The sequence below is a fragment of the Canis aureus genome, chromosome 3, assembly GCF_053574225.1.
Source record: "Canis aureus isolate CA01 chromosome 3, VMU_Caureus_v.1.0, whole genome shotgun sequence".
In the NCBI taxonomy this organism is placed as follows: domain Eukaryota; kingdom Metazoa; phylum Chordata; class Mammalia; order Carnivora; family Canidae; genus Canis; species Canis aureus.
The window spans coordinates 10,203,321-10,218,125 of record NC_135613.1 but is presented as its reverse complement, the minus strand read 5'-3'; the positions used below and the strand labels follow the sequence as shown (position 1 = coordinate 10,218,125).

Here is a 14,805-nt window from a genome sequence, read left to right as displayed (position 1 = left end):
CCTTTGTAGGTCAGCCTGAAGTGCCAAGATCTGACAAAACAGACTTGGAGGTCTGATTTGAATTCCTTTAAGTTCCTATGAAAATATTCCAGTCCCCTGGGCTCCTTAATCCAGGATGAATTCCCTTGATAACAGTGGCCACGCTGGGGGACTGCCCAGAGAAATATGAACTTTCTATTTCCAGTGTTCTACTGGTCAGTAAAGTGGAAAATGCAAGACTGGACAGGATGGTGGAGGGGGCATTGGAACCCCCTAGCTCCTGAGCAGCCCGGCTGGGAGTGATGGATGCAGGCTGCTACCTCTGAGAGACAGCTCTCTTTCACTCCAACGGAAGGCATTTTTGAGTATATTCTGGGTACCAAGTAACAGTTCCTATGTTCTGAGTGATGATGAATTCATTCAAACAACAAGTCAAGACCCGGGATATCACTCAGCTCCAGTCCAGTCATAACAGCTGACAAATATAAAATATAACATACACCCTGGTAGACTTGCTGCTCCTTTTCTTCAATATGCATATTCAAGAATCTCATTCTATTCCTGGCTGTCAGAGATGCTGACAGTCGTGGGGGTTTTCTAGCTTTATCAGGGGAGATTATTTTTTTTAACCCAAATTATTTTCCATTGTAAATGTTTAAATCCATATTAAGTCCAGATTAATGCAGGAAGCAGCTTCAAAGGATATTGACTGGCGGGGTGTTGGGGGGGAGGTGTTGGATAATAATAAATGAAATTGTTAAGGAGAGGACCATCTCAAGAAATATTTTCAATCTAGCAAAAGAGTTGTTTGCATTTAAAAGATGGCTAAAGGAAATCGGTTTCCCAGGGATTGCTGGCCCCTTTCACAAACACCCAAACTTTGTATACAAACCAGGGCCTGGAGCACTTTTTTTTTTCATGATCAGAATTAATAATGCAGATAAACCCTAAATAAATCAGGATTAGCGTTAACCGCATCTTGAGGTTTAGGATGCTATAGGAAAATGAAAAGAGAAAAAAAAATGGGTTGCCTTGAAAAAACCCCCAAACCTGCCTGGGCTACCAGACAAGGTGAAGAGGGCTGAGGGAGGGAAGAAGGGAATTACAGAGGAGGGAGGACCAGCTGAACTGAGTAATCAAAGACCTTCTCATCGTGGCAGCTCTGGAGATGTGTTCAAAGGCTCTTTCCTGACCACAGGCTGTACAAGGTCACAAGTGAGATGTGGTGTTCTGGGAGGGGGAGGGGTGTCTGGGATTTTTGGATGGTGTTGCTATTGGGATTTTAGCATCTCCTCAGAAAGCAGGTTCAACTTGCTGGTGGTTCGGGAGGGATCACTGCCCCTCTCCCCCTCCTCCCACACCCTCTTTGCCAAACCAGTGAAGCAAAGGAAACTTCTAGGCTGGATGTGCGTCCTAATCTCCTCCCGGGAAACAATCACCTCAAGAGTTTCTCCCAGAGCTCTGAACGCAGGCATAGGAATCATTTTTGGACAAATAATTGCACCTTCAAGTGAATTTGAAGGATGCCATTTAGATTCTTTGATGTCTCTGTGTTGGGGGAGGGAAATCATTGAAAATGATCCCAACCCATGGATTCCAGACTCTGCTCCCTCCTTTTCCTGGCATGATCCCTAAAGCCTGCAGAGGTGGAAGACTGACTCCCTTTCCTCTGGCCACCGTTACAGACTTAAGGTTTTATTTAATTTTTATTTTTAAAATTCATTAATTTTTTTGGTGTTTGTTTGTTTGCTTTTTAGTAATCTCTACATCCAACATGGGGCCCGAACCCCCGGGCCCGAACCCCCGGCCCCGAGATCAAGAGTCAGGGGCACTCTTCCAACTGAGCCAGCCAGGTGCTCCTACAGGCCTAATTTTTAGTAAACACCTCCTAATTCTTGGTAAAGAAAGAAGTATTCTTAACCCCAAAGCACATGATGACAGAGATTTCAGCTGTCAACACGAAGCGAGGGTTGAGGCTCCCCCTGCAAGAGTGTAAGGCTCCTCCCCACCTCCAGGCCCACGTTGGCTCAGTCTTGATGGAGCTTTCTCACTTCCCCTTGGCCCTGAACCGCAGCCAACGGGATCTGGGGTCCCTGTGACAGGACTCCCTGCTGTGCCCGCTTCTGCTGGCCCCTCTTTGGGAAAGGCACAGATCTCACTTTTTTGTCTTAATCTTCAAGCAACCAGGCTGGTCTGAGGTTTTTCAGAATTTGGGGAGCTGGGAGAGATCACATCTCCCATCTGTTTCCTGTTCCGTCTTTCAGCGTTTCCTCTTCTCTGTCCTGAACCACTGACAGGGCACACACAGCACAGGACAGTCAGTGGCTCCCTGTCTGCGAAACAACAAGAGTCTGTCCTGACAAGTTTACTATCCTCCTAGGTTTGCCATTCGATCTCCCCCGAGACACACGAAAATGGAAAGAAATTGGTGATGCTGAGGGTGGGCGGCTCTTTGCTCCCCCATGGATGTAATTCTTATGTCATCCCTGTGACCATTTGCGGTGACTCGGCTCTAGGTTGAGCACAGAAAAGGCAACATACATTTTAGGGACTCCTGATAGTTGCCATGGTAATCTGAGATTTTGGTAAACAGAAATACATTCTGGGGAAACAGTGTGAGTCAGATCTGAAATGCTCAGCCTTCAGAAAACCTTATAATACTAAAGGTGGGTAAAGAATGGGGGAGACGAGTGCAGTGAAGTCGACTAAAAAAAAAAAAAGAAACTGCAAAGTAAGATTATGGAAAGAAAGACGCATGAATACAATCCCAGCATAAAGTGGGATTTTTTTTCAGTTGGCATAGATACCACCCCCCCGCCTCAAAAAGAGTTCAGATTACTCCAGAGCCAAAATAGCACACATTCAAAGGTGAATAATCCTTAGAGCTTTAGGTTTTCCTGGTTAATAGAAAGGATGTTGTTCCTGCATGAAACTTGGGAGCATCTCCCAGACACAAGGACTCTTGTTTCCAGAGAGAAAGTTGAGTGGAAAGAAAAGTCTCCTCAACCTTCCATGTATACAGAACTGCCCATGGTGACAAGATGTGGCCCATTCGGATGGATGCTAGTGGAATAACAACACACGCACACATGTATGGACATGTGTCCACACACGTACGGGGAAACTTTCTTTTCTGGTTATTATAAGAGCTATTTGACAGGTGGGTGGTTCTCACTTCAAGAAGTGATTTGGAGTACTAAAAAAACTGGGGGGGAGGGTGTTTTCTCTTTTTTTTTTAAAAGATGGTCATTAGAGACAATGGACGAGATTGCACAGTATTGAAATGGTTTTTCTGAGAACAATGAACCCATCCCTACTTCAAGGAGACAGTCCCCAGACAGGGAGGGCTGTCTTGAGGGAAGGCTTTGCTTTCCGGCCCTGCCTTCTCAGAGGCCACGTCTCTGGAGCATGACCAGAAGTGGCTGACTCTAAAGTCTAGCCTTTGACAGGAAGGAGAACAAGTTGTGAGTGGGATCATTTGGAAGCCCCAAACGTACTGTGGGGCCCCTCCTTGCCACCCATCCGATTTCCTTTCCTCACCCAACAGATTGTGCGGAGTAGCTCCGAGCTTCTTTGGGCTGCTGGTGACTTAAATCCTGGGTTTTCCGTGACAGTTCTTACTTCACATGCCCTCTGCCATTGTCAAAGCTTGCATTGGCTCGGCTCTCAGACATGGGCTTTTGTTCTGGAAACTACAGTGTCTATGGCCAACTCAGACATCAGGACTCATCACAGTTTTCATTCGTGGTTGATGATAAATAAACGTGGAGAAATTGGCCTGGGGGATTTAGGGAAGTTTGGTAAAAAAAAAAAAAAAAAAAAAAAAAAAAAAAAAAAAAAAAAAGGGCAGTCGGCAAGAAAAATCTTTTATCAGGAAGAGATAACAATTATGCCACTTTCCTGCTCCCCCTTTAAAAAAAGGAGCCGAATCACCATCTTTTAGCTGTAGTTCATTATTTCCAATTATACATAATTGAAAACGAGAAAGTTCTTAAAGTTTGAACACTGGTAATTAAATTTGAATTGGATGGGATATTTGTAATTTTAAATGCTTGAATTCTGAGAGGAAAAAACTGTGTAATGTTGTTGGCCAAATAACCCTAGTCATTAAGATTCCTATGGCATTATTTAGTTAGTTGGCTTTTTATAACACCATGAGGTTTGCTGTGGGACATAGAGGAAGCCACTGGCCTCACAAGGGGGGAGAAGCACTTTTTGAGAAGAGCTCTGAGTGAGAGAAGCAGTCCTTCAAATTTCTACTGATAGTTGGCTTTAGCCTGTCTGCCCTCCTTAAGATCAAGGAGCTGAGACAAGTTGAGGAAAATGAACAGAAATGACTGTTTTCGTGAGGCCAATGGAAACCACGTTCAGATCCAGGAAAAGAAAAATGAGACAGGAAAGGGAGGGTCACATTTTTGAAGGAAATCATGCGGTATTTTGGTAATCCTTTGTTGATGAAAAAAAAATTAACAGCGCATTAATTATGTCCTAAGAATGGGGCGTTGCTGGTCTGCATCTTCGGCCTTCCTGACGCTGCGCCAGCAGTTGAAGCACTACCACTGTGTGGAATGGAAATGTGGGCTTCTGTTCCCCTACTGGGGCCTCCCCGACACACACACGGCCCAGCGCCTCCCAGCGCCTCCCAGCGCCGAGGCCTGACCCATGAGGAAGTGTGGGAGATAGGAGGCTATTTTACAAGACAAGTAATGACAACCAGAGAGTTTAGGATCTTTATGGGATTGGTAGTGTTCTGGCAATGCAAAGGAATAAAATTGGATATGCCAAGAAAGATGTCTTCCTCCTTCTTCCTTCCTTTCTTCAGAACCTCTTTCCTTCTTTCTCTTCTTTCTCTCTCCTCCTCTTTAAAAGACTTTGTAAAAATCAGTAATACATATTTATGAATTTCTTTCACAACAGCTCAAATATGTGCTTTCAGACAAGTACAGCGTAAGCCCACATGGACCCTTATCCTTCCAGATCCTTTAAGCAAGATTAAGCAGACAGTTGCCACTTCCTTTAGAGGAGCATGATATATTAGACAGAGTACAAATGGCCAGACAGTCCCCCTTCTTTCTGTGCTCTCAAGCAGAGCCTTCCAAGACTGTGGTCTAGCTGTGTGACCTTTGGCCAACGGGGCAACGGCGAACGAGGCTTCGAAACTGCTTGAGACCTGAGGCTGGTTCTCTTGCTGCCCTTTGAAACCCCAAGGCCACCATGTGAAGAAGCCCTGGCGAGTCTGTCATGGGGTGGGGAGTCACTTGGGCTGACACTGAGCCCAGCGCAGGAGAACAAGGCCATTCTTGTTTATCCCTTGTAGTCAAACCAACTCAGACCTGGTGTGTTGTCCCGCCTACCCACAGAACTGTGAGAAATGATTTACTGTTTTAAGCTACTGAGTTTTGGGGTGGTTGGTTACATGGCAAAAGCTGTGTAACAGACCTGAACCAAGTGCCTTGTTATTTTTCTCTTGTAAGCTTTATTGCAAAGGACATAGTTCCTTAAACACAAGGCATTGTTTGGATTTAGGATTATTAACTATTACACAATGACAGCTCTCCCTTTCTGATTAAGAGTCTTACCAAGTTTTCCTGAGTAGTCATTGTGGTCATTTGCGAAGGTTGCTTCTCGTGTTTGTGGACCATTTTCCTGGGAAGCTATGCTGCTCCTCCCAGCTCTCATGAGCGAGGTCCTAAGGATGAGAAGACATGGCTTTCCATGCCTTTCTCTGTCTCACCTTCCAGGCATTGTTTCCTGTCTCCGAGGCTGGTTAAATAAATCCTTTCTTCCATCGTTGTGTCCTTTATTATTGCTATTCTCATCTTACTTCCTAATTGCATCTTTCTTTTTTTTTTTAAGATATTATTTATTTGTTCATGAGAGACATACACAGAGAGGCAAAGATATGGGCAGAGGGAGAATCGGGCTCTCCATGGAGAGCCTGAAGTGGGACTTGATCCTAGGACCCTGCAATCACTGCCAAAGGCAGAGGCTCAACTGCTGAGCCACCCAGGAGCCCTGGATTGCATCTTTCAAGTAACATCTCTCTTATTGTGAGTGTAAGAAAGAAATAATATCAACATTGCTTTTCCCTTTTAAGTATAATAGGAATTCTGGCTGTTTGGGAGGGGGGGGGAAGCTATTTGTGGGGATTAAACCTAGACCCTCCAAACAATTCTCTCATCTCTAGTCTTCCCTTGTTTCAGTCCATTCTGGATTCTACTTCTGTCCTGCTATTACTTCATTATTTATGTGTCACTTCATTCTGAAAATGCTCACAGTGACTTACTATTGGATGAAGCCTTTCATAGCCCTGATCTCAGCTTGCCACTTTCTTGTTTGAAAGTAGGTCCCTATCCACAATGGGTAAAATCCCTGTCCCTTGGAAAAGCATTTAGGGCCTTCCAGAATCTGACCTCACTCTGCTTTACCATGGGGCTTCTTTTTATTCCTCACGTAAACATACTATGGCCAACTTCTCTGAGACAAATTTCCCCCATTGTCTGCATCAGATTCTTCTATTCACCTCTTTACAATCTCAGTTACCTTTTATGGTTAGGCTTAAGTAAGCTCTCTCCTCCGTAAGGGTCTTCAGCCACTGGGGCCCATGGGGCTGTGGTGCTCTTCTGAATTCTTACAGCCTCGAGGGGCTTGGCCACTCATTTGTTATAGATCATGTCCAGCAGGCAGTCAGTTATCATGCTTGTGTCCTTCAGGTCTTCCAGACCTGGTTATGTGCTCCTTGTGGAGACTCTATGTCTTCGTATCACCCAAAGTGCCTAGAATGTGCGTGTTTAAGTTTGGTGCACAGTAAACATCTGGCAATGCTTTCACTGGTTTCTAACATTGAGCGTGACATTTCTCAAAGTGTGGTTCATGCCTTCTTGCATCAGAGTGACTTGGGTACTTGCTAAATATTCTGTCTCCTGGTCTCCTCCTCGAACCTCTTGAATTTGCCTTTCTGTAGCTGAGGCCCAGGAACCTGCCTGGGGTTCCTGGGGGATTCTTAGGTTCATAAAAGTCTGAGAATCTCTCATTTACTGCAGGTCCCCAAGTGAAAAAATATAACCCATACATGGCCTGGTAGTCTCCTTACCTCTTTTTGTAAAACTAAGGGATTCTGAACTCATTGAAACTTCTAGAATCCAGAATGATGATTCTTCAACCGGGGATGGGGATGACCTCCCCTGAGGAGAAGGATGTGAAAGGGCAGATTTAAGAGGGTAATATGATGGCTATTTAGAAAAAATGCAATTGTTCTTATGATACAGAAACTACAGAAAAGCGGAATGAGATGAAATCACCCTGTTTGGTGTGATGTGCAAAGAGACCTACGGAACCATAAATGTTCATGATCCTAGGATCTTATTCTCCCCTATGTCTCTATGTCCTAGTTAATGTACAGCCCACAGTAGGTTCTCAACACAGTTATTGAATCTGACTGATCCTTTCTTTCTTTCTTTTTGGATTTTTATGTATTTATTTTATTTAAGAAAGAGAGAGAGACAGCATGAGTGTGTTTGGGGGTGGGGAGCAGAGGGAGAGGGAGAACAAACTTCTTGCTGAGCAGGGAGCTCAACATAGGGCTTGATCCCAGGACCCTGAGATCATGACCCGAGTAAGGCAGATGCTTAACCAGCTGAGCCACCCAGGTGACCTGACTGAGTGATTCTTACAACTAACTGGAGTTTATAAATGAAGATTATGTATACACATCCTTGATGAGTACATTTAAACACCATGGATGTACGAACTTAATAGCTAAAATGCCTTTATTTTCTTTACATTTATTGATTTATTTTAGAGACAGAGAGCATGCTGGAGCATAAGCAGGGGGAGGGGCAGAGGGAGAGCAACTCAAGCAGATTCTGTGCTGAGTGCGGAGCCCTATGTGGGGCTTCATCTCACCACCCTGAGATCACAATCTGAGCCGGGCCGAGAGTTAGACACTCAACTGATTGTGCCACCCAGGTGCCCCATAAGTAATCTGCTTTTAAAATCTATCTGCACATGACACATTTTTTGTGTGTGTAGAATTCTTAAACTATAAACTTCTGGCTCATATCAAGGGGAAAAAAGTTATATATTACAGATTGCTTTTTGTGAGGATAGTTAATTTACTCTTTTAAAATGTTTTTTAATAAGAGTTTCTTTGGGATCCCTGGGTGGCACAGCAGTTTGGCGCCTGCCTTTGGCCCAGGCCGCGATCCTGGAGACCCGGGATCGAATCCCACATCGGGCTTCCGGTGCATGGAGCCTGCTTCTCCCTCTGCCTAGGTCTCTGCCTCTCTCTCTTTCTCTCTCTGTGACTATCATAAATAAATAAACATTTAAAAAAAATTTAAAAAAAAATAAAAAGAGTTTCTTTGAGATATAATTTACAGACCATAAAATTTATCCTTTTAAGGTGGTTTTAGTATTTCACAGGGTTGTTCAACAATAACCATTATTTATTTTTGGTTGCTCAACAATAACCATTATTTATTTTTGGAGTTTTAAAAAAAGATTTTATTTATTTATTTCAGAGAGAGAGAGAGAGAGAGTGCACGAGATGGGGTAAAAGGCAGAGGGAGAAGCAGACTTCCTGCTGAGCAGGGAGCTGGACTTGGGGCTCAGTTCTGGAACTCCAGGATCCTGACCTGAGCTGAAGGCAGATGCTTAACTGACTGAGCCACTTAGGCACCCCATGAATATTTTCATCATTCCTTCCCCCTAAACTCCATTCCTATTATCAGTCATTCCACATTCACCCTGACATCACACCCATCCCCAGCCCCCAGCAACCACTGATCTACTTTCTGTACTACCTATTTGCCTATTCTAGACACTTCATATAAATGAACTTATATACACAAATGTGGTCTTTTGTGACTTGCTTCTTTTACTTAACATGATGTTTGCCAGGCTCATCCATGTTGTAGTGTGCATCAGCACTCCATTGTTTTTTTTTTTTTTTTAATGGCCAAATAATATTTCATTGTATGGATATACCACATTTTGTTTATCCATTTGACTGTTGTTGCACATTTGGTTGTTTCCATTCTTCGGCTATTATGAATAATGCTGCTATCAACATTCCTGTACAGGTTTCTCTGTATATGGATTTTTTACTGTGCATGTAAGTTTTCAATTCTCTTGGGTGTGCTTAGGAATGGAATCCTTAGGCCACATGTTTGTGTTTAAAGAAATATCGTTGAGTCTTGTGATTTTGACTGCTACTACTATTGCTATTACTAGATGCTAATAATTACTGAGTATTCACTCAGTCCTGAGCCCTATACTAAGTTCTTCATATATGTCGTTTCATTTAACCCTCTCCAGATTCCCATTTCAGAAGGAAGTACTGAAGCTTAGAGAGGTTAAGTGACTTACTCAAAGGCTCATAGGTTTGAGTGAGATGTAACTCTAGGTCCTGCTCTTCTTAACCACTATTCTCCCTGCCGCTGAAGTATCATATTTCCACAAATAAAAATATTTATTTTCAGATAAATCTATATGGGAAACAACAGTGAAGTTGTTATTATTATTCTAAGTTTATGGATAATAATAAAAGAGTTACCTTCAAAGAATAGTGACTGTCTGTAAATTCAGAGTTACAACTATGTCCTTAGGAAAGAGTCAGGCTACCCATATTCTGGGTCTTCTATGACATTATTCACGCACAGAGCTCAAATTCCAGGAACATGTGGTCTTCAGGTGTTTTCCATAGCTTTTCCTTCAGGATCTGACAGTGATCAGTGGGCAACATTTCTCTTACAGTCATATGTTTGACGTGCAGATGGCTGTCTCTCCTTCCATAGGGACAACATTTCTCTTTTCCCTGATTTAACTCTTCAGGGCTTTCAGCATGGCTTGATTGCCTGAGTTAATTCACTCACAATAAGTATACAATTTTCCCATGAGATAGTTTAATCCAACAGGTATGTACTGAACCAGGTGCTAGGCTCAGGAGAAATGGGAAGTGGGGCATTACAAACACCTAATTAAGACTCTTGTCCTTGAGGTTCTGACAGTCCAGTTGGGTAGACTACAGAGGCACAAATAAAAATGTTCAACAACAACTCAGGCTATTAATTAGAAGTTGCAAACTATGGTTCATGGGTCGTACCTGTTTTTGTAAATAAAGCTTTATTGGAAAACAGTCATGCCCATTCATTTATATATTGTCTACAGTGCTGTTGTGTTACAATAGCAGAGTTAAGTGGTTATGACAGAGATAGTATGGATCACAAGGGCTAAAATATTTGCTATCCGGACCTTTAGAGAAAAGCCCTCTGACTCCTGGAATAGATAATTAAGTACCAAAGCAAGTGAAAATGACAGTAGTGAGCTAATAGTTCAAAAGAGAGAAAATGTAATGTTGCATTTGTATGTCTATGTGCAGGGTGACTTTTTAGAAGTGAGGCTTACTTTGGGCATTAGAAAAGGACACCTGGACAATGAGATGGGAGAAAGGCAGTCCTCCAGAGTATGTTGCAATATTCTGCATGAATATAAATACATAAGTTTTAAAAAGTGGTATTATTGATTTTAAGATACATTATTTAATAGAAACTATGTGTCTCATAACAACGATTATATTTCCAAATGTTTTTACTCTCTTGCTTGGAACAGCCTTGTGAGGTAGGCATGGCACAGTGAATCACCCCAGTGTGGCAGCTAAGGGTCAGGAGTCTGGATGAAGCTCTTGCTGGAGGTTGCAGAGCTGCTGGTTTACCCTGAAACTCTAGCAAGCTTCTGGCCTCTATGGGAAACCCATATGAGAACTGTAATTTGTATCTATATCCAGCAGAGGAAACAATAAGCATTTTGAAATTAAATTCTTGTATTAATTTTTGCATTGGTGTTTCCATTTCCTGAGTCCTCATGTCCTTAAATAATACGAGGCTTTGAGAGGTTGAGTCATGGGTTGACTGTTAGTTTTGACGAAAGGTTATATTTAAATGCTGTCAAGAAAAGTACAACCTGAAGACAGGGATGTGTTCAGCATTCATCCTCTTGAGAGCTTGAGTATCTTAGGTCTTTGAAGGACCAGTTCATCTCAAACCAAAAACAATGTAGCTGACATTACTTGGAATATTTGGAAGATAGCCAACACCTACTGAAGGCTCTCCATGGGCCAGGCTCTCTCATTAACCCCTTATGTGCTTAATCCTCACAAAGACCCCATGAGGAATGTTCTATTATTCCCTGTGATATGCATAAGGCAAATGAGTCACCAGGGTTAAGTTAACATGCTTGAGGTCGGACAGCTAATAAATGTCAGAGCTTGGATTTGACCCCAGGTGGTCGGGCCTCAGAGCTTGCATTCTTATTCACTGCACTGTTAGGTTCCACGACTCCTTTACAAGCATGGGGGTGTGTAATTTCGAATCATACTCAAGAAGACTGGAACTGAAAAAACACTATGCATCAACTGCAGAGAAAATGACCATCCTCTTCAGTGGGGCAACTGCCAGATTTAGAAAGCTGTGAGCACAGACCTCAAACATCCCCAATAGATTCTCAGTCCCATGGGTACATCAGAGGGAAGACAGGGAATGCAGGAGGAATACATGATCCATGCTAGAATTATCCCAGCCTGGAGGCAAGACCTGATAGCATCTAAGAGGAAAAATGGAGTTAGATTCTTACTTGGAGACACAGATGAGAAAGGCTCAAGTGCAGAAGGTTTTCAACAGGCCTCTGAGAAGAACTGTACAACTCTGCTGGGGCTCCTGGGTTCTTCACATACCACACATGTCCCACTCAGGGCAGTCTCACGCAGCCCCAGCCACACTCCACCTGGTGCCCAGTCTTGTACCCTTGCCTGGCTTTCCCTTCTTTTTGGAGTTGTTATGGAGGAATAAGATACTGATAGAAGACAGTGGCAGACGGGTCCATGGAGAATGCAACCAGACATGGTTAGAAAGTGGAATGCGCCCATCTCCCTCAGAGTGCCTTGGGTCAGTCCCATTAATTTCAAGTCATCAGACCAGACTCAGGGAGGGGCGATCCACTCTGTCTTTTCCCCCCACCCATCATGACCGAGGCAGCCCAGCTCCAGGACATGGGTGCACATTTCATCAGCTCTCTTAGACAAGTCTTATGAACTGGCTCCTCCAGAGAGTAAGGTTTGAGAATAAAAAAGAACTACCAAAGATATCAAAGAAAAAGTGAAAACCATTTAAGAGAATCAGACAATTTCCAACAATAACACGGATAGTAGAGTCGAAGGTAATTCTATTTTGTACCAGATTGGGGGGATAATACAGAAGAGTACAGTACAATTCAGAATGCCTGGAATACATTAAGGCTGTGGACCTAGTAACAGGCTTATGTAATTTAATGAGCAGAAATATAAGTTATAAAATGAGGAAGATAAACTAAGAAACAAGAACATCCCTGAAGGGTTTGGGATGGGCTTTTGAATGATATTGTAGATATTCCTTCAAATTACGGGGAATACAGAGGGTTGTGCTGAACCTAAGTAAATTATTCTCACTCCTCTGTAGCAAATATCAAGGCTTTATCTCAACACTGTTCTCAGCTTGTGCCACCTATTATAAAATAAAAATGGACACACTAAAATGGTCAGAAGTCCACTCGAGAAGTTAGCACAACATGGGGATTTATGGGGTTTCCAATGTTCTGAGAAGCTCAGACGGTGGCCTTCCGAAAGGAGAAGATTCAGGGCTGAGTTATACGGACACAGCAGAAGGTAACTGGGAACAGTTACGATGAGACTCTTCAGAGCGATGGTGAGGTATAAAGAACTTGAGGGTGGCAGTGATTTGGATGATGTGCTTTGACGCTTTAAAGAAGGTATAGCAGGACGAAGCCACCAAGAAGGTAGCGAACTCAGTTCAACCAGTGAAGGGAAAGATCCAGAATTGGGTAAGAGCACTAGAGCAAGTCTAACAGGATGGAAGGTAGGAGGTAGCCTGCCGCTTAACTTCCTTTTTCGGGGTAATCTCTTGGGCGCTCCCTCCGATGTGGGGGGGGGGTGCGGGGGGACTCAAGAAGGATGTTTTCTCTTTCCAACATTTCAAAAAACTCTTTTCAGCTGTTTTTAGGAAAGGAGGAATAAGGGCATTCATATCTCAAACCACAAGTAACCTTCATGAATATGGCCAGAAATTGAAAGTAAATTTGTTATTATGCTGCTTAAGTGATTTGGGCCTTTTCAGAGTCACCTGAGGACCCTTTGGACAGGGAGACTCTGGACATGATATAAATCCCCACAGCATGAAGTGCATCTGAATGGTGCAGGCCTTCCCATCACTGACAAAGCAATGCGATGCATCACACCCTCATCATGGTCTCCGCTTTCAAAATAGATGCCTGGATGATCAGTCCGACAAATTAGCTCCAAACGACAGCCACAGTTGCTTGCCCATCAGAGGGGTTTTAGTAGCTGTCCTGTGGTCTGCCTTATAAAGACTGTACTATGAGGGCCAGGGGCTGTTTTAAGAATACTGTTGTGTTGTTCTTATTGCCAGATCGGGGAAAAGAAAAACTGGTTTTGTAAGTGCATTGGCCTTGTGACTTACCTGATAAACAACAGTGAGTAATAAGATTGGAAATTCTCTTAAAAATTTTTGCACATTATTTGGTTACAGTCTCCATATGGCAAGACGGCGAGGGGAGAAAACCTTCCACTCCTCGCCCCCCGCCCCAACCACATATTTAATCCATGCGCTTATGTCAAACTTAATTACAGAACTTTTGGCATAAAATAACAGCCCACATCCTCGGAGAGAAGAACTTAAGCAGTTAATATGTGCGATTGAGTGAAATTGCTTTGCTGAATGTTTATGAGTAACCCAAGACCAGTGAAATGTGCTGATATTTTAACCATTTCAGTGCTGAACTTGGGCCCAGACGCTGCGAAATAAAAAAAAAAAATTAATTTCCTCTGATCTGCGGTGTATCATATTTCCTGAAACTGAGAGCTTTGGGTAAGACGATTTTATGGCACTTTCACAAATAGGTTTGTGGAGGAAAAACAATAAAGCTGGGACAATTATAGAACTTGTCACCATCCCGCAGAACTGCCGGGATTCAGCCGAACAGAGCACCAAGTTTAAGCTCAGGTCCATTTCTGCAGAAAATCCTCTGGAAAAGCAGAGCCCCCTACAAGGGGCAATCATTTCTGCCTTTGGGTTTTTTCCAACCCCCTTGAACCTATTCAGACATTTCCTTTTTCCATTCATCCCCAATTTATTGTGGATGGTTTTTAAATGTAGAGATTTCTGGGCCTAAGATGATTCTATGTTTCCCATTCCCATCTTTGATAGCATAAACTCCTGCCTTTGTTTACACTCTCTTGTCTGAATCATTCACTATAAGACTTGTCTCTTTTAGACTAGAGGAACCCCTTAAAATATAAAATTCTGTGTTTAGTTTTCTTCTTTTTTCAATGTCCTTTCTCAAACCAGTGAGATTCAGAGCTACTTTTTACTTCACACTTCCCTTTATTACATGTTTCAGAAAATGGCCCTATGACCACCTGCCCCATAACTGCTAGCCTTATAACATTATTGTTTCTGAAGCTTCTCTGCGCTTAAATGTTCCACCGAGCCCAAATTCATTTCTCTCTGTTCTCTACAAACACAATCCGCCACCCAGACTTTTGAGGGCATGTTTACTGTTTGTCTCAAGGACAACACACTCCAATTGCATCATCTCTACCGACAAAACATTCTGCAGACTGTTGCAGGGGCCCAGACTGTTCTGTGGGTTTTAGCATTGCTGCCCATCCTGCCTCACATCCTCCCATGAGAGCCTTCTGGTCTCACTTCCGTGACTCTTTGGAGCATTTGTGCCTTTTCATTTCATTGGCTTGCA

General features: G+C 43.1%; 1 protein-coding gene across 28 annotated transcripts in view; it reads right to left on the bottom strand.

Moving 5' to 3' along the window:
* Window positions 1-14,805, bottom strand: part of ZFHX3 (zinc finger homeobox 3) — a 527,663-nt gene that overhangs the window by 319,387 nt on the left and 193,471 nt on the right. For 20 of the 28 annotated variants that reach the window (XR_013374931.1, XM_077888804.1, XM_077888884.1 and 17 more), the window contains 2 exons: window positions 7,073-7,163; window positions 3,520-3,757 (listed from right to left, as the gene is read on the bottom strand). The exons of 5 other annotated variants lie outside the window; for them this stretch is intronic. The gene's annotated coding sequence lies outside the window, so the exon portion shown is untranslated. The remainder of the gene's footprint in view (window positions 1-3,519; window positions 3,758-7,072; window positions 7,164-14,805) is intronic. 3 more of the 28 variants (XM_077888765.1, XM_077888792.1, XM_077888854.1) reach the window with 1 other exon arrangement.